This window comes from Sminthopsis crassicaudata, chromosome 4, assembly GCF_048593235.1.
Source record: "Sminthopsis crassicaudata isolate SCR6 chromosome 4, ASM4859323v1, whole genome shotgun sequence".
Taxonomy (NCBI): domain Eukaryota; kingdom Metazoa; phylum Chordata; class Mammalia; order Dasyuromorphia; family Dasyuridae; genus Sminthopsis; species Sminthopsis crassicaudata.
Window position 1 is genome coordinate 119827497 of NC_133620.1, and position 20652 is coordinate 119848148.

General features: G+C 33.3%; 1 protein-coding gene across 1 annotated transcript in view; it reads left to right on the top strand.

Annotated features, from left to right (window-relative positions):
- The window catches only part of WDR27 (WD repeat domain 27), a 241045-nt gene that overhangs the window by 137624 nt on the left and 82769 nt on the right, over positions 1 to 20652 (top strand). The gene's annotated exons all lie outside the window — the stretch shown is intronic.

Sequence of the window (20652 nt, forward strand, 5' to 3'; positions counted from 1 at the left end):
ATTTGTATATTAATTTTAAAATAGAAACAGCAGCAATGCTCATAAATATTACTTCCATTGATATAGGAGGAATAGTAAGATTGGTATTCTTCCCATTTTAAATAAAAAAAAACGATTGTGAGAATATTTATTTGAAATGTGAGTAGAAATATTCACAAAAATATGATTATATAGTATCCTATAATATTAATCTACTAGGGACCTAAGAGGCTATCTAATTGAATTCTTTCATTTTGAAAAGAAGAAATTGAGTCATGGAGGTTTGTGAGTTACCCAACATTGCTCATTTAATAAACATCAGAGGTGAGATTTGAATCCTGTGTCTTTGGTATTCATCTCCATCTGTGTGATGTTTATATCCATAGATCTATCTCCCATCCCTGTGGCAAATACATAGCACAGTGGAGTTACCTGAAGTCAGGAAACCCTGAGTTCATATCTGACCCTAGATATTTCCTATCTATATGACTCTGGGCACTTAACCTTGATTACCTTAAAAATCAAACCAAAACAAACAAAAAAAAATCTACTTAATGGCACTGTTGACATCTCCAAGTCTATGTGTCCAAACCATAGTATATCATTTACCTCCTTACCTCATGCCTCCAGTTTGCCCCCTTCTTTATACTTTGCATCCATCTTTCTAATAGTCTAGTCTAGCAGTCACAACCTTGTGATTATCTCTGACTACAAAATTCGTATTTCTAAAACATAGTTCTGAACTTGTAATTCCTTTGCTCAGAAATTTCCTGTGGCTCTCTACTATTGCTTCTAGGATAAAATCCAGACTCAGAAATCATGTAGTGATAGATAGATAGATAGACAGTTGTTAAGGACCTCATTAACCCTCTGGTTCAATTTATACTAAAAAAGAATCCCTGTAATCACCTACCCAACAAGTGGTCAACCATCCTCCTCTGTAAGGATGAAGAACTCATCACTCCTTGAGACAACCCATTCCGTTGTCAGATGAAATTTCAGGACAATAAACCTAAATTGGTCCCTTAGTTACATCTGGATATTGCTTCTAATTCTACCCTATTGGGTCAAATATAAATATAATCTCTCTTCTACATGAGGGCCCACCATATACTTGAACACTACTGTCATGGCCACAATTTTATCTTCTTCAGGGTAAACATTCCTAATTTTCTAAAGTATTCCTTTTATGATATGGATTCAAGGCTCTTCATAATCCTATTTGTCCTTTGCTAGATTCTCCTAATCTCTTTTTTAAATGATGGTTCCCAGAAATTAACACAATACTTTAAATTATAAAAATAGAGGATAGAGGGACTATTGCCTTATTTCTGGAAATAAGTCTTTATTCCTCAGCCTGACATTCAATATATTCCAAAATCATTTATGTTTTCAAATTGACTTAATGTTATTCTATTTAATGAGTTTATTTTCCAAACAGACTGACCCATTTCATATTACCTATGTGAAATCATGTTTCCATTCTCCGTACTTTTTCATAGACCAGTTCCCTACATTAGAAATGTTCTATGTCAACACCTCTACCTTTTAGAAATCTGACTTTGTTTCAAGGGTTTTTCAAGTGCCACTTCCTCTAAAAGGTCTTTGTTGATTGCCTCATAATTATTTTATATCTGTTTTGAATATAAAAGTTTTTCCCCTTATTTGTAGAATACAAGTACTTATGAACAAATGAATAAACGTTCATTTTTATCTTTATATTCTTACAGAAATGTTTATAGAATTGGTTTCATTTGAATTCTGTCTAGCAAGATCTAGATTTAACTATCTCCTGACAGAGACAAGACCAAACTTTCCCTTCCACATTTCTTGTTTATGACATCTGCTTTCATTCTCATTCTTGTCTAAGTGGAGAAGAGAAAGCCCTATCTTGATATTTTGTCTATGTTTTCTAGTCATTCTGATTAATCCCAAATAGCTAGCCCATTTCTGGGCAACTGCTAGGCATTTAATATTATTGAAAATTTATTTAAATGGACATAAAGATGTCTTGGTAGTGACCACTTTAACGCCTTTTTATGGCATTTAGCCCAAGAGTAAAATGATAGGAAATTCCATAAATATTCTAAAATAAATCCTTGCTTAAAATAAAATCCTGTTTAGGAGGTTAATACTTTTAGGTATCTTATATTTGTATTTCCAATTAAAATGTAAAGAAAGGGTTTGCTTTTCAAGAAAAGAGAATACTGATAAAATATATCTATCTGGTTACTTCATTGATGTTTATACAATCTTTAGTTGTAGCATTTGCTGTACTATAAATCAAAGGGATTAAGAACTGCATATGTTCCTTCATGAGAAAAAGAACTGAGATAAAACAGAATGAGAAAAGTAATTAAATTTTTGTGTCTTTCTGTTTATATTCACACAAAGTTTCCATTGCTAGGTTATTTTCTTTTAGTTTGATGAAGTATTAAAAGATGTTGTTTATGATTTATAATCTATGAAAATTTGAAACAGATGTGGATATTGACATTGTTGTTTCTAGGTATTGAATAATAAAAAGAAAAATCCAATAACAAAAGCATATCAATGATTTACTAGTGAGTTGCGATTGATAAAACATTTAAAAAATTTTTGATCTGCAAATATAAATCAACCTTTGAAGACTGTCTATTTTATTTGTCTCAGAAAGCTAGAGAACTGGTAAAATTTTTCTGAGCTGAAAAAATAATCATAGCTTCTTTAGATAGTTTAATTGTTGTATAAGGCATGACTACAGAAAAGGACAGGAAAAAAGATTAGAGGCAAACTAATGATATATAACAGAAATGGGATAAATAAGCTGAAGCTGAATTAAAAGAGTAATGTTATAAGTACTTTTTAGCAGTATGTTTATATTTTGCATGTAGATTTTCTAATAGCATTTTATATTCTTTCAAATATATGTCTGCATATAGGTGCACATATACATATGTATATAGTTATATAAAATGTAAATATAGTTCAGAATATGAGAATTAGTGCTAATTTAGAATAAAGGTCTGACTTCTTGATATAGCCTATAAACATTTTTTTGAATTAATTAAGATAAAAGAAATCAAAGCAAGTAGAGCAGAACCAGCGATCTAGCTAGGGGCAGGAAAACAGCAGTTCCTATTGATATAGCATTAATAAGGGTGTTTTAGAGCTGCTTGCAACCAAGGGCTTGGCTGTTAGGCTGGCTTCCTCTAGTACAATTGTTGAGCTAATTATCCTTGAAGGAAGATGAGAGAATCAAATGAAACTTCTATTTGACTTAACACTACAGCATTGTGGTTTCTTGTTTCTTGAATGACTTTCTATGTGTGTGTGGTTTTTGTGTGTGTGTGTGTGTGTGTGTGTGTGTGTGTGTGTGTGTGTTCTTTGTTGTATATGGATCCCTAAGAAGGCCTTTTGCTGCAAGCTGTCCAGTGTCTTGGATACTCCGGAAAGAATTGGCAGTTTTACTTGAGTCACAAGTTCAACAAGGGACAATGGCAGGAAAGTGCATTAATAGGTCTGGAATTAGAAATGATTTTCAGCAAAGAAAAATGGGTGACTGAGGTGATTTGGGAAGAAGGAGAAAAAATTTAACCAAATACTATATATCCTAGATATGGTAGTTTAGAAAGATGGGTTTTAAGTCATATATTTATGTAGCTTAAGACTATACAAAATATTTGAAAATGTTTAACATTCTATATATTTCAAGTAGTTTTAAACAGTTCTTTCTTTGAAATGATGTATCAACAATCATTTACATGAATAAGCTATGAAATGTCACTCTAAAATATAGAGAATTAATTAAACTGTGAAATGTCACAAATATTTTAGTGAATTACATGGGTTAAACCAGAACAAAACATATTCCTTCAAAATAACATTTAAATTAAATAATTATATTTAATTAGAAGGGATATTGCAAAAAAAAAAAAAGAAGTAATAAGGTCCAAATAACTTTTCAATAAGAATTCTAATATTGCAATTATTATTTTAAATCTGCTGTTTCTTCAGTAGCAGAATTCACCATATACAATTGTCTTTCCATTCATTCATGAATCTATCATAAACGTTTGCTGTGTGTAATACACTGAACTGCATATTGAGTTTCTTTTGATCACAGCTGGTAGTCCTCCATTTCTTGCTCCTCCAGTTGCTGGTAGGAAAGCTGCTAGGGAAGCTGCTAGGGGCCAGTAACACAACTTCCATATGCACCAAACTCACCCCTGCCCTTCTAGTTCATGTCAGGTTTTCTCTGTGACACCTGTTTGTATGAAAGAGAAGGAAGGGAAAAGTCATTGAGGAAGAGTAAATGGACCCTTCCATCTGAACAAATGACTTGCTTTCTGTCTCATGCTGTGCTTGTCTCTTATCTGATCTCCAGCCTCCATTGGGAAGGGGTGTGGTACTTTCCATTCAGTGAAGAACGTCAGTATATCTTGTTATGCTTTACACATTTCAGTAATGCTGAACCCTTGTAAATCATCCAAATTCCATTCCCTATCCCCTGCTACTTGATTCCTTATTTCCTTCTCCTTCAGGCCTCCCATCTCAAAGTTTAATCAAATACCTCTTACCACTTCTACTGTGATATCTTGAATGCCTGTTCCATAGGCAATAAACTTTTCTGGAATTTAACATTTTTATCAATGATTTGAATGAAGTAATAGGTGATATTCTTATCAAATAACAGTTATTACAGAAATCTTGTTATGACAAAATTAGAATTAGAAGGGAAGGCTAATATATTGGAATGCTAATGAAGGATCCAAAAATCTTTTGACAACTCCAACTTCGGACCAAACATAACATGAAATTAGATGTAAATGTTAAAATCCTATACTTGGGATTTAAAAAACAATCCAAATAAATATGATAATTGCAAAATAGGGAGCTATGTCAGATAGAAGTTTGAAAAAGTTCAACAAGACTTTATTAAGCATTTATCCTATGTTAGAGGCTGACTTAAGTATGTGAAGCAAAAAAGTCCTTGTATCAAAGAACTTCTATTCTAATGTTGAAGTCAACATGCATCTAAATGGTATGTAAACAATACTATGGAGAAGATGGAAAATGACTGTACCTAGAGAACTGCAGTACATAGATCTTGGAGAGGTCTTCTGTAGAACATGGTTCTTGAACTGTTTTCAAAGAAGCCAGTAATTCTGAGAGACAGAAGTCAGGAGGGAGAACAATCCAATCATAATAGACTGTAGGATCCTTGTGTTATGGGCCAGAACTCTGAACTTGAAACAAAGGATTCTTACAAGATACTAAGTCAGTGGAATTGATAGAGACAATAGTTATCTAATTTAACACAGTTCAGTATGATTGATTTAATCCTACAAGGAGATGTTATGGGCCAGAACTAGAAGCAAAGTACTAAGTGGAATTGAGGAGACAACCCTTAAATTTAGTTTAGCATTGATCTAATCCTACAACAAATAATGGTTTCCTAGAGATATAATGATGGCTTTGTGCTCAGTGTAGGGCATATAAGGAGAATTCTCAGGGCCAGGAAGGACAAGTGCACTAGAAGTTCTCGAAGGCTGAGACAGATTCATTCCACCGTCCACCTTTGTGGTGGCTGGAGGCTGAAGCATAAATTTTTTGGGTCAGGGAAATTCAGAAGCCAGAGAAGGCAGGTGGGAACTTAAGCTCTCAGAACCAAGTCAAAACAATCCAGAGCCCCAAGTGAAGGAGACAATACTTTGAAGGAGAAAATAAAGGATTTGGACTTTAACCCCTGGCTACTCGTGTGGTGATTTCTGAACTGAAATGAAGACTGCTTCCAGAGACCTCAAGAAAACCTCAACAGAGAACATTACATTACATTACATTACATTACATTACAGAGAACAGAGAATATTACATCCTTGGACTCTCATATCCCAGATGTCTTGTTTTAATGATAAAATGAATCTACTTCACTTGGATTTTTGGATACATTCCAATAAATTTTGGATAATTGTAAAAATCCCTTCCCAATCTCCACCAGTGAAGATGTTATCCTCTCTCAAAACTTTGCTTCTGTCCATGTCTTTCTATAGATCTACACCATAACAGTTATTGCAGAAATCTTGTTCTTTTAACATAATCAAATATTAGATGATATAAATCTCTTGCTGGTTCATCCTCTCTCCCTTCCTCCCTCTCTCCCCCTTCCTGCCTCCTCTTTCCCTCCTTCCTTCCTTCCCTCTGTCCCTCCTTCCATCTCTCTTTTTCCCTCTTTCCCTGCCCCCACCTCCTTCCACATATAAAAGTAGTAACTAGTTTGTTACAAACATGAAGAAAAAGAAATGGTAGGACAACTGTTACTGACAATCAAAAACTGTGATTCTCTTCTTTAAGATTTAGTCATATAAGTCTTTCAAAATACTTTCAAGTTAGTAGGCTTGAAGTCAGCAGACCTGTCTTTGAATCCTACTTTTTTAAACCTCAAAATGCTATATGTATATGTATATATATATGTTATTATTTGCTAATTGTCTCATATGGGATATACTGTGCTATACCTTGAGGACACTGGGCTAAAATGAAACAATCTTTGACCTTCAGGGGTCATTGGATTAAGATATTAAAGAGTAATGAGCTAAATGAATAGTTAGTTTCAAATTACAGTGTTTTTCTTTTCTTTTTGTCCTCTTTCTCTCTCTCTTTCTTTTTCTTTCTTTTTCTTCCTCCCTCCCTCCCTTCCTCCCTTCCTCCCTTCCTCCCTTCCTCCCTTCCTCCCTTCCTCCCTTCCTCCCTTCCTCCCTTCCTCCCTTCCTCCCTTCCTCCCTTCCTCCCTTCCTCCCTTCCTCCCTTCCTCCCTTCCTCCCTTCCTCCCTTCCTCCCTTCCTCCCTTCCTTCCTTCCTTCCTTCCTTCCTTCCTTCCTTCCTTCCTTCCTTCCTTCCTTCCTTCCTTCCTTCCTTCCTTCCTTCCTTCCTTCCTTCCTTCCTTCCTTCCTTCCTTCCTTCCTTCCTTCCTTCCTTCCTTCCTTCCTTCCTTCCTTCCTTCCTTCCTTCCTTCCTTCCTTCCTTCCTTCCTTCCTTTTTCATGTGGTCTTTATTCTACCACTGTGTCATTGCAGAGTCAAACAGGACCTAGGGCCATATTGTATTTTCTCTTGTTTCCACACCAAAAAAATAATGACCTACTACCTTTTAGCTTCTTGGATGGCAGATGTTGCTAACTTTCCAGTACAACATAATTTGCCAATTTGGATTATGTTCTTTTATAAAACCAGCATGATCTCCTTATCACAAAAAGACACAAGAACAGGACTTTTTGGAAACCTTTAGGAGGATTGTCAACTGTCCTAATAAATTGGAACGGGTGGCTTGGAGTTAATTAAGACAGAGAATCAATCAAATGACACTTTAGCTCTTGCCAAAATCTCAGTATCTGTGGTCATTAGAGTTTTCCATGAGCAGAAGACATTATAAACAAGGGCAGAAGAGCAAGCAGGTTCTGTATTTGTATCAGAATTAGATTCTGCTTGATAGAATTTCATTTTTTCTGTTGACTATCTGACCTTTAGGATTCTGAACCTGTATTTATTCTGAACTTGTACCTATTGTATATACTTGCTTTCATATGCCTTAGTTCACCTCCTTTACTTCTAGGCTGCCTGGACACCACAGTTCCTACCTGCTCAACTTTCCCTTTGCTAATTGACCCTTTGGAAACTATCTGACCATAACTCCTACTGAGTTGGATTCCAGTCCTTACCCCTCCAGCCCTGATCCACTGCACCCCAGTCCCCAATTTAAGAGAAAGAATATATGCTTAAACAAGAAATCCTTAAACTCTAACTTAAAATACAAAAATTAGTTTTGGATAAACAATGCAAAATAACATTCAAAGCACATGGGAGAGACTGGGAAAAAGTGGGAAGAGGAAAAAAGCACATGTTATAATCTCATAATTTGTAACAAAATAAAATATCATCCCTCTCTAAACAGTACTTTCAAGTATTCTGGAATAATGTTTGTTTACACACACACACACACACACACACACACACACACACACACACACACACACACATTATAGCTCAGGTAGTATTATTTCCCCCTTGTAAAATAGACTTTTGAAAATTATTGATCAAATAGATTTTATATACAACAGTACAGTTGTTTGAATAATATATATGGCTAAGAAGGTAAGAGTTAAAATAAAAAGAAAAACATAAAAGCTCAAGGGAGAATTTTAGATTCAAAAGAATGGCTTTGAATCTGAGATAGTGTTCTACTACAATTAAGTGTGTGCTGCCAATGACTGCAGCTGTACACCACATGAGTAAGGTCAAATGTGATTTCAAATATAAGAGATAAGCTGTTGGTTCTCTGTTCATTAGACAGCAAGGGGGCTGTGCAGTTAGTCCTCTGTTCTATTAGTTTAGGTATTTAACCTTGTAGTGATGGGAGGAGAATAAACTTAAGAACATTTAGCTTCTTAATGAAATCATACTGGCGGGATGCTTAGCCAAGAAGAGCTGCTGTGTTTCTGGGGAAAGCAGAAAAGCCCAAAGAATTCATAAACCAAGATCTCAAGAGGGAAACCCCAATAGAAAGGGTTGAATTGAAATTGAAGGCTGATGAGGAGGTGAGATTGAGGTGCTAATATTAAAAACATAAATTTTATTTATTAGAAAAGTGGGGAAAAAAGTAAAAGAAAAAAGAGTGAGAGAGAGAAAGGAAGAATGATAACCTTATAGAAAAGTCTAGAAATAAATTTCAAGAGGAGTTGTCATTAAGGAAAAGTGAAAATAACATGGTAAATTTGAATTGCATGCTCATAGGGAAAAAAGTAGAAAAAGGACATATCTTTTTAATTTACAAAATATTCTACCATTATTGTATAGAGGGCTCTTTATTTCTCTACCACATTTGTAACAAGTGACTTACTTAGATAGTAATTTTCTGTATATCATGAGCATAGATTTAAAACTGGGAAAATATGATGAATGCAAAAGGGAACTTTAAACTTAACACAAAGGAAAAAAGGCAGTAGAAGGTAAAATGGCATAAACAATGTCATATTGTCATAAGAGTTAGATTTGTTTTTCCTTTTAAATTTCTATAATTGTTTTGGTTTAATTGTCAAAATTATGGGTGGTCTAGTATTAGAGTTAAACTTCAGGTATTTATTTTTTTTAATTTGCATTTTTTATTATTAGTGATTTGGAGCATTCTTTTTTATGATTGTTAATAGTTTGCTCTTTTTGGAGAACTGTTTGTTCATATCCTTTGGCCACTTACTTATGGAAGAATAACTTGTGGACCTATATATTTCTGTTAGTATCTAGAAGTTTTGAGTATTATATCCTTTCCAGAGATATTTGCTACAAGATTTCCCCATTGATCTCTTCTTTCTTGTCCCAGTTGCATTAATTTTGTTCATGTAAGAGCCTTTTACATACAATCAAAATAACATTTACAATCATTTCTATCTATTGCTTGGTTAAGAATTCACCTCCCTGTTTCACTTGTGAAAGTTACCTGATCTGATTATCTTCTTTTTTACAGTATGATTTTTAATATTCAGTCATATATCTATATTGAATTTATTGTGGAATATTATATAAGATAATGTTTTAAATCTAATACCTGCCAGATTGGCTTCTAGTTTTCTCAAAAATTCTTAACAAATAATTTATGTTTATGGCTTAATAAATCAGGACTGATTTTTGTCTATTTATTTTTGATGATTTTAGTCTACTCTGCTCTATTGATCTGCTTCTTTTATTTTTTAATTTACCAAATAGTTTCGATTTCTAAAGCTTTATAATAGGATTAGTTGTTGAGATGTTATTTTCCCTTTATTCATAACTTTATTCATGATTTCCCATGATATTCTAGATTTTTTTTTCTCAAATGAATTTTATTATTTTTTGCTTAATTGTGTAAAGCACAGGTATGGTACTTTGATTTGTGTAGTACTTAATTTATAAATTAATTTTGATGTTATTGTTTTTTTATTAAATTGGTGATCATTGAACACCACTACAATTAAGTGTTTTTTTGTCTTCACCAAAGGTAAAGTGGACAACACAAATATGATTATTCCAATAGTTAATATATTAAATGCTTTTCAAGGTCTCACTAAATGATAGAGCTAGGACTTGGCTAAGATAGGTCTTATTATTTTACTAAGATTTAAATTCATATGGCAAATGAGATGAAAATCACATTTACCTTAGTTATTTTAAGATATGCTAAATCTATATTAAAAACACACTTTAGACAGTAAATGAAATATACACTATAAAGGATGCAGTTCAAAAGGATGATCAAAAAGACCTAGCAAGGAATTCATATACATAAGAAAATAGAGAGTACTTTGATATAGTCACCTGACCCACAAGAAATACATCTTAAGATATTGAAAGAACTGGTAGATGGAATTGCTCTGCATTTTTCATCAAATTTTGAGATTGAGAAAAATCAGAGGGAGATATAGGCCAGTGAGCTTAACTTTGATTTATGGGTCTGGATGAATCCTTGCCATGTATGATGTAATGAAGCTTTTTGTCCTGATACAGGATGACATAGCTCCTGAAATCATTTCTAACTTTGGAGATTCTGTGGTTCTTTAATATACCAAAAGATTATTTAGAGATAATTAGAGATCATTATTTAGAGAATATGTTTGCTGGTTAGAAGTTTTCCATAAGCCAAGCATTTTTGTGTGTATGTGCTAAATTAATCCATAATTTCTCTGTGGTTTCAAAATAGAATTGCTATCTTTCTCTACTGGCCCAGTCTTTTACATCCTTCAGTTACTCTGCCACTACTGAACTCAAATTTCTTAACTATTCTGAGGAAGATGTAGACTTGAATCCAACCTTAGCACAATTAAGTATCTCCCCTTACTCTTATTATATACTTGTTAATTTTATATATAGTTTATGATTATGCTTCTGTGGATCTCTTTATTGTGATTTCTTTTACAGGATCTTAGAGATTTGAGAACAGATCTCTTTTCTATATTGAAAGCCACCCAAAAGCTATAATGTACATGTTACAGTATGTTGCTCACTCCTTTGGTCATATTCTGTCATGGGTGATTCTTCATGACCCTGTGGACTATAGCATGCCTGTGTGGTTTTCTTGGCAAAGTTGCAGGAGTAGTTTGCCATTTCCTTCTCTAGTAAATTAAGGCTAATGGAGGTTAAGTGACTTTCTTAGTTCACACAACTAGTAAGTGTCTGAGATGGGATTTAAATTAAATTCTAAGACTTTCTGACTGCAAGCTTAGTGTACTACTTACTGTGCTCACCCAGTTGCCTCAATAACTATGCATATGTACAGATACATCCATAGTATATATACACATACATACACATATACATTGTCAATGAGGTAGCTGGGTGAGTCAATATATCTATATCTATATCTATATCTATATCTATATCTATATCTATATCTATCATATAGTATAATATACAGCATATGTTATATACCATATCAATGTATATATGTGTGTATATATATATATATATATATATATATGTTTATATGTATACACACGTATGTCAGCTTGACTTACCAATCCTGTATTTTGCTTCCTTGTCCTGTGACAGTTGCTTTAGGTTACGTAATCATTTTGTAATTTAGTTTGTTTAGGCATATCTCATGGACAATGTTAGTATACAGTCCTGGTCAGAATTAAAATATTAAAATTTCATAAAAATTTTGGAAAACAATTTTGATAATGTATAACTCTAACTATTGAAATCCCTTTGGCAAGGAAAAGGAGATATATGAGTTGTTAACAATGCAGGACAGATAACATTAGTATATTTATTTTGTTATTTTACTAAGTCTATGGAGATTAATTCAACTGTAGGGATTTTCAGAGTTACCAGATACTTTTATTATTTTTTGCTTAGTTCTGTAAAGCACAGCTATGGTACTTTGATTTGTGTAATACTTAATTTATAAATTAATTTTGATGTTATTGTTTTTTTTTTTTTTTTATTAAATTGGTGATCATTGAACCCCACTCCAATTATTTCCCTTTCCCTTCCCCTTCCCCTTCCTCTCCCCCCAAAATAATTATAACAAGCTGTCAGGGACAGAGAAAAGTTGCTTTACACTAAGTATGAAAATTATGGATTATATAAAAAACTTCAAATTTTTGTGAAATTATAATGTACCAAGATATACTTAAAAAAAACCCATAGGGTTTATGAAGACTATCAGTCATTTTTGTTTCTTAGTTTCATTAATTTCTACAAGTTGGTATTACTATTCTAAATATAACATTTATTTACTAAAAGCTTCAAATTTCTTTGGAAAACTCAATAAAGCAAGAAAGGCATATATTTAAGTTTAGAATGAAAGAAGTTTATATATTTATGTTATATATATTTATAATTTTACATATTTTTTTAAAGTAAGATAAACAGAAAATGGGGATATGGCAACTCCAAGTATAGAGTAAGCATATTTTTTTTTTTAACCATTTTGCCCTATAACCTTTGATGCAAATATTCAAGAACAGGGAATGATATGTGTGAAAGCTCAACTTTTCAAAGTTTTAAATTCACTTTTATCAATCTAGTTGAAGAGAAGATAGGCACAAATTAAACTTAATTTTCTTATACCACATCACCCTGCAAAGATCTCTGCAAAGTTTTCTGCAAAAAGATTGAACACTTTTGTATGATGCTTTGAATTATTTGTATTGCAAAAGAATTGTTTAATTTATAAAATGGTCCCTTTAAATAGTATATAGTATAGTATATGTATTTTCATAGATTACTAATTTCAGAGATGCTGGAGAACAGAGATATTTTAAAACTAAAATATTAGTCACTTTGAACTAAGGACCAATTCTTAATAAAAATTAAAACCAAATCTTTGAAATTTTAATATAAATCAATAAATACAAAGATTCAGTTTATATAATAGAGCTTTCTAAGAACACAATTATAATCTAGATGAATTATACATTCTTTCCTATATAAAGAAACAAAATCCCTCAGCATTGATTGTGAGAAGAAATATCATGATCAATATTTTTGACCCTTTGCAAGCAAACAAGAAAGTGTGGATGTGTTAAAGTGTTGCTGTTATTTTGCAGAAATGTTTTCAGCAGATAAGACTTAAAGTTTCCAAGATATTTAAGCAAATACTAGGCCAGGGTTGGAGCTATTTTATTTTATCTGGAACAAAAATTTAATTCCTTTGGTGTCTCTAAATTGGATATTAAGTGGAATTAAATATTAGTACTAAATTATTTTGAGAGCTGATTTAGGATAAAGCTTCATCTTGGTCTAAAGATTTACTAATTCAAATTATTTTTATTCTTAGAAAATAGCTTCTATATCAAAATAATAAATAAAAAGATAAAAACAGTTTGCTAACTTTTGTTCATTGAGAAGAGAATATTAATTCTTGTTCCTATTTGCAGATAATTTCAAAATAAATTTAATGCCACTTAAGAATAGGTAATCACTTATCTTCAGAGAGTTATGATTGCTTTAAATATTTCACATACGCTGCTTTATAAGAATACATAGTTAACCATGTTCCTCTAAGTTTCAGCAACTGTCTTGTGGCTTCTGAGTTCTCAATGCTCAGATTGAGTATTCCCTTCCAACTTCTTTACAGTACTATTTTGCTTCCACAAATGGGTAGGGATCAATACACATTTACATTAATCAGGAAACTCAGAAATAACAAGTTTGAATTGACTAATGAATAAAGAAAATTGTATTTTGTGTCATTAAGTTTTAAATACTTAAAATAATTTTCAAATCCATTTTTGACTATCTCCTAAGTATATAGCTAGCTCAGTCTGGCTATAATAGTCTCCTGTGGATGTTCTCTTTTCTCTAAGAACCTTTGGATTGAAAATATTATGTTGGACAGAAGTGGATTCTTTGTTGAAGAGGCTCCTCCTTCAAAATGAGTTACGTAGTAGAAATTGTGATCAGCAGTTGGAAGCCTCATAAGTTCGATTGGTTTGTAGGTTCTAATAAGCAACCAGAAGACATAAGCAAAAACATTTATTGAGATGGTTTAGTAAGAGCAGTAGCTACAAAATATTTTTCCCATTAGCTTGAGACACCCTTGGAAAAATGGGCACATTAATAGATTCTTGAATGGTAAGATGCATCCATAAGGAAAACATTTGGCCAAGTGATGAGTACTTTTGGTACTACAGGGCTCCAGTGTCCTTTCCCATCTCATGTTTCTTCCCTTGGAAGATGTTGGATTGGCCACTCAACTGGGCTCCCTGAGCCTGTTCCTCTCTCTAGCTTAATTTTCAATAGCCACAATTGAAGTCTTTTGACACACAGACTTCCTTCTCTTTGGACCTTGTCTGATTTCTAGGGAATATGTCTTGCTTTTTATAGGACTCTTTCTAAAGATACCTTTGAGGAAGTCAGTTGCTGTAATGGTAGAGGGATGTATTCTTGATTATATTCACTGGGACCCAATGAGTTGGAGATGGGGGGAATGATAGGAAGGTGGGGATGGACATGAAAGCCAGTGCAACCAGTTCTGGAAAGACCTATGAGAGATGTAGTGACTGGAAGCAACATGGTCTTAGTGAGTGCCAGAAAACTTTAATAGATTCATTAAAGCCTTGACAGCAAGACAAAGGTCTATTCTGGCTACCAATCAATGTCAATGTTATTATTTGGTATAGGCTTCCTTTAATTCCTAAAAAATGCTCAAAAAAAGCTTGGTTGAAACAAATAGGGTGATTTGACTCTTCCACACTCTTTCCTTTTTGTCTTTTTCACAAATTTGACATTCCTTGTTCTCCCCTGACATGCCTTGTTCCCTCTATGAAACTGTTGCCCACTTCTGCACTCAAACCAGGGAAGTGCAAATTAACACTAACCCAACAGAAAGCTGATATAAGAAGCCTTTACATAGAGATGAAGAAACAAGCTCAGAGTGCTTTGTCCATAATCCTAGTTAATGTCAGATTTGGGATTTGAACCCAGGCTCTCTAATGCAAATCCTTTCCTTTTCTCATTGCATTAACGTCCTCATTGATAGAGTACCTGCCTTCAAGAAGCTTACATTTTTTGTTTCAAAATGTCACCATCTCCCAATCTCCATCTATCTAAATATGCTTTTCAATTATTCCTCAATTCATTCCATAATTTTTTGCAGCTTAAGTTTTGATCTAAACTTTTGTCATATGGTATGTAGAACGTTGTACCCTTTTTGTTATCTTTCCTGCATCTGACTTTACCAATCAATCAGCTGATGATTATTAACACTACTACTTTTTCTCCCCATAATATTAGAATCACCATTCCCTTATTTATGACTTTTTAACTCTTCTAAGTATAGTGCATTTTAAAATTTTATTTTTAAAGTTTGGCTTAATGCTATGCTAATTTATGTTTCTATTATTTTCTTTCTCTTTCCTTATTCTTTATTTCTAAAATAACTTGCTGACAATACCAAACATCTGCTTATCCTTCTTTCATTATTGAAGTTTCCAATTTATTCTTTTTTTCATTTTTTAAAAAATTTCTTACTCTACATCCACCATTTAGTTTCTTTTATACTTCAAAGAACATCTTTAACTTCACTTCTTTCACAGAACATTAAAGTGTTTAAAACACTTTTCTTTCAAAAAAACATTAAAGTGATAATGTGTAACTCATCAGCATGGAAAAGGAGAAAAGACCCCCAAAACTTGTTGATTCATCACCCTGCCTTGATCAGAGTGTCAATTCCTAGAGATAAAAACTCATCTGTCTTTTTTTCATCTGTAAAAAACAGTATAACAGAAAAATATGTTAGGATTAAAGGAAAACTGGGGGCTCACGTGAATGTCAAAAAGATAAAATGATTTTTCTGATTACACCTCTAGTTAGTGTATTTTTTTCTCTCTTGAGTAAGGATCCATATGGGCCATATAGGAACTAGGGTTGGATTTGGACTAATTCCCTTGGAGTTTCAGTTTTCTCATGTTTTGGAATGAAGGGCTCATACTGAATGGCCTCTATGGCCCCTTACACTTTAAAATCTGTGATGTAGACTAGGATTTCGTAAGCTTTTTCCAATTATGACTTTTTTTTCCCCCTCAGAAAATTTTACATCATTTCAGGTATATAATACATAAAAGAGATATACAAGTCAAACATTTACTGATAATCATAATTTTGCAATCTCCACATTCAGTTGTAAGACCCCCATGTAGGGTCATGATCAACAGTTCATGATGCACAGTTTAAGAAACTAGAATCTACCCTGTCTATTTTATATGGATAGCAAGAAAACAGAATGAAGTAATAGATGGATGGTATTGTGAAACTTTTTTTTAGACACTGCAGATGCAAGTGATCATTAAAGTAATATTTGATGGCAATCACATTTATAAATAAATCCCATTTGTTATCATCTCTTTTAAAAAAAAAAGAAACCTACTTCTTACACAAAGTCTATCCTGACCTCACAGTTATCAGAAACAATAAGAATCCTCCATCAAAATGACTTCGTATATAATTTTTATTTACTGTCTATATGCATTTTTGTCTCTCAATAGACTGTTAGATGGTGTTAAAAAGAAGAACCAGGTTTAAGCTACTTTGCCTCCTATGCTCCTTGCCCGTTGGAAAAAAAGAAAAAGAAATTTGTAAGAAATATTCATTCAAGCAAAACAAATTCCTGCATTGGTCATATCCAAACAGATATATCTCCTCCTGTATTCTCAGTTCATTAACATGCTTCATTATCTGTCCTTTTGGTTGGTCTTGTCATTGATCAGAATTCTTGAGTCTTTCAAAGATGTTTTTTAAAATGTTGTGGTTATTGTAAAAATTGTTCTCCTGGTTCTGTTGACTTCATTCTTCATTAGTAGATATGGATCTAGCTAGGTTTCTGTGAAGCCATCTCTTTTATCAGTTCTTACCATATAATAGTATTGCTATATTCAAGTAATTCATTATATTCATATAAAAGAATTTGTTCATTTATTTCTCGATTGATAGGCACCCTCTAGTTTTGTCACAACAAATAGAACTCCTATAAACATTTTTGTGCATGTAGATAATTTTCCCTTTTTGTTCTTTTTAGGGTTCTTTTTAGATCTAGTAATAGTGTTCCTGGGTTACAAGGCATTCAATTGTTCAGTGATTTTTAGGGCATAATTCCAGATTCATTTTTCAGAATAGCTGGCTCAATTATAGTTTTTACCATAGTAAAATTTTTCATAATTTCATAATTTACCATAAGTGCATTCATGTACTTAGTTTCTAAAAGTTCCTCAAACATTTCTTTTTCTTATCCTATGGATGTTAGCTTGAACCTTTGAGTTGCTTTGTGCTTATCTAATTATTTGTAATTTGCAGCATTTTTTCACATGGCTATTAATATCTTGAATTTTTCCTTAGAAAGGTGCCGGTTTATTTCTTCTGACCATTTATCAAAAGGGGAATCAATCCTATTCTTACATATTTTAAAATTAATTTCTTATTTATTTTAGAAATGAGACTTTGTCAGAGAAACTTACATTGAAGATTTTTCCCCCTGAGGCAATTAGGGTTAAGTGACTTGCCCAGGGTCACACAGCTAGGAAGTGTTAAGTGTCTGAGATCATATTTGAACTCAATTCCTCCTGACTTCAGGGCTGGTGTTCTATCCACTGGGCCACTTAGCTGCCCCCACATTGCAGATTTTTAAAATAATTACTGCTTCCCTTTCTAATTTAGCTAGATTAGTTTAGCTTTTCTTTTCTATGATCAAAATTAACTCATTTAATTTTTATGATCATACCTATTTTTTAATCATGAATTGTTCCTCTATCCATAGATCTGAAAGGTATTTTCTTTCTTGCCCTTCTAATTTGTGTCTATTTATACCTGATATGTAATGTCCCTGTGGTCTCTTCAATTATAATCCTTCTCTGGGAGGAGGTTTCTTTTCTGTATAATCTTTTCCTCTGTGAGCAGGTTTCTTGAAAGGCTTCTGGAGTCTTCCCCTCCAAAAGTGTAGGATTGCTGGATTTGCGAATCCACCGGACGTCTTCTCTTTGACTCAATCCAGATTGCCATCCCAACTCAATGTCCCAGTCTAGACTGCTCTTCAGACTCAATGTTGCCTTCTTTTATCCTGGAAGAGAATGAGCTTGTGAGAACTCCTACAGCCAATGAACTTGCTCCTTTTAAAGGTATAAACTCCTTAAATGGGTAAACTCCTTTTCAGATGTCTAAAGGTGTAAACTCCTTTTAAAGGTTTGAACTAAAAGTGTGAATTCTGAGCTAGAAAATTGTTTAGACAACTGAGTTAGCACCTTGTAATCCTAACACTGATATGTATCCATTTGGAGTTTATGGTATTCAGTATAAAAATCTTTATATTCCGGTGGTGCTGTACAACTTTCCATTTTTTCCTAGAGTTTTTGTTAAAGAGTTCTTAATCCTAATAACCTCTTTGGGTTAGTCAACACTGAACTATTATGTTCATTTGTATCTGTATATTGTATACCTAATCTGTTCCACTGAACAGACCCCTTATTTCTTCTTATTGTTCATATGCTTCAATCCTGTCCAACTTTTTGTGACCCCATATGGGGTTTTCTTGACAGATGCTGGAATAGTTTGCCATTTTCTTCTTCAACTCATTTTATAGATGAGAAAACTGAGGCAAACAGGGTTAAGTGACTTGCCTCAGGGTAACAATTGTCTAACGCCAAATTTGAACTCACATCTTGACTCTATGCCTGGAACTCTATCTACTGATTTGTAGAATAATTTGAGATCTGGGATTGCTAGTCCATTACTCCTTCATTCTTGGTTTTTTTTTTTTTTTTAATTTCCATCTCTAATAATCTTAATTCTTTTATATTTTCCTTAATTTTACCTCATTCCTGTTCCTCATACCATATAGATGTAAAATCCAAACTATAATATGGTATGTGAGATTGTTCCTCAAATATCTTTTCCTCAATTTCTCCAAATTTTGTTTTTCCAACTATATTAGTCTCAAACTCCCCAAATCATCACCTTGATTTCCTCCTTATTTGTTTCTTCTTCTACTCTTTCTTCTACAATATTGACCTACAGGAGTCTGAAATAATTTTTTTTTGTACTTTATAGTTTTCTTTATATATACTTTTTCTTATTTTTCTTTCTTCCTTGTTTTTCTTCATAATATGTAGAAATGCTTGAGATTTTCATCAACTGCTACTTGTTGTTTTCACTAAAGTACTTTTTTATTCTCTTTTGTGACCAAAAAAAAAAAAAAAAAAAAAAAGGGCAATTGAGTAAACTAAGCCTGATAGCATATGACATGTTCTGTCATGGTGATCCTTTCTTTATATTCAGAAAATACAAGGGTGTTTCATTATCTGGTTTCCAGACTATTTATGAGTACAGTTGATATCGATTGATTCAACTATTTTGAATGAAAATTTTCAGAGAATATGTGTGTAGGTGAATTTGAGCTTTTTACTTTATTTTAAAAATTATATTATTAACCATTTAAGAGCTGAGGATGTATTAGTAATTGGGTGTGGTTTTGTGTTATTATTAACTTATATTTTTATAGTGTGATACAAAGAATTTTCACAATTTCTCAATTGAACTATTCAAATAATCCTCCTTAAGTAGTTCATGTTTATTATCCCCAACAAAGGGAAGAAGCAGCTGAGGATCATAGAGGTTAAGTGATATGCCCAAAAGCAAGTAGATGGCACAGGGAAATTTGAACCCAGGTCTTCTAACAAAGCCTCACTTGACCATGCTTGCTATGTTCTCCCAATTTACCTCCAACTTTCGATCCCTTACTCCATTCAAAGCTTAGTGTAAGTGCCACATGTTACGCAAGTTTTGTCTTGTCTTGTCTTACTCCATCTACAGTTATTAGATCATCTTGATGAGGTGAAGTCTAGTTTTTGGGGCTCCCAATATGGGAACCAAAAATATGATGAGGTTTAGGATTTGGGGTTCCCTTTAGTAGCAAACCAAATGATAAAGTCTAGATTTAGGGAACCAAAATGAGATTAGGGTTTTTGGTGGTCAGGGAGTTAAATGATAAGATCTAGTGGCAAGTTTGGGGTTCAGGGAACCAAATGGAGTGGTTTGGCTCCCCTGCTTCCCCTTGGGATTCAGCACAAGGGTAGGGAGTTTTGGACACTCCTTTCTGGTGGTGCAGAGGCTCTCTGTAAAGGAATTTACAAACCTGAAAACCTAGATTGATAAAAGAGGTTTATTATAGGGATTGGGAAGTAAGGTTAGAAATCCTGACAGAGAAACATAAAATCTCATTAGGGAAATAGGTAAAGATAAAGAGAGGATAACACTGGAAAAGAATATTATTCCAGTGGGCAGAGGCTTCCTTGGCATAGCATTGCACAGCCTAGCATGGCATAACATGGCATGTTTAGAACTTCTGCAAAGAGAGGATTTTAGATTGGTTCTTTTATAATAGAAGCTTTGGCTACAAGCTAAAGGGGGCTAGTGGGTGGAGTTCCTAGTAGGCTCTATCTATAAACTGGGTTTCAGCTTGAGCAGGAATTTGAGTAGAATTAAATGAGTTTCTTTAATTCATTAGGGTTGGAATTCTTTTGCTCAGGACTAAATCAACCCCTGTTATCTAGATAACAGAAAGAAACAGTCTTGTTTCCCTCTGCTGGGGTCTCTCACTGAGGCAGAATTGAAGGGGATTTTCTCCTTCAAGGAGTTTTAGAATTTCGGGGTCCCTTCTTCAATCTCATATCCAACC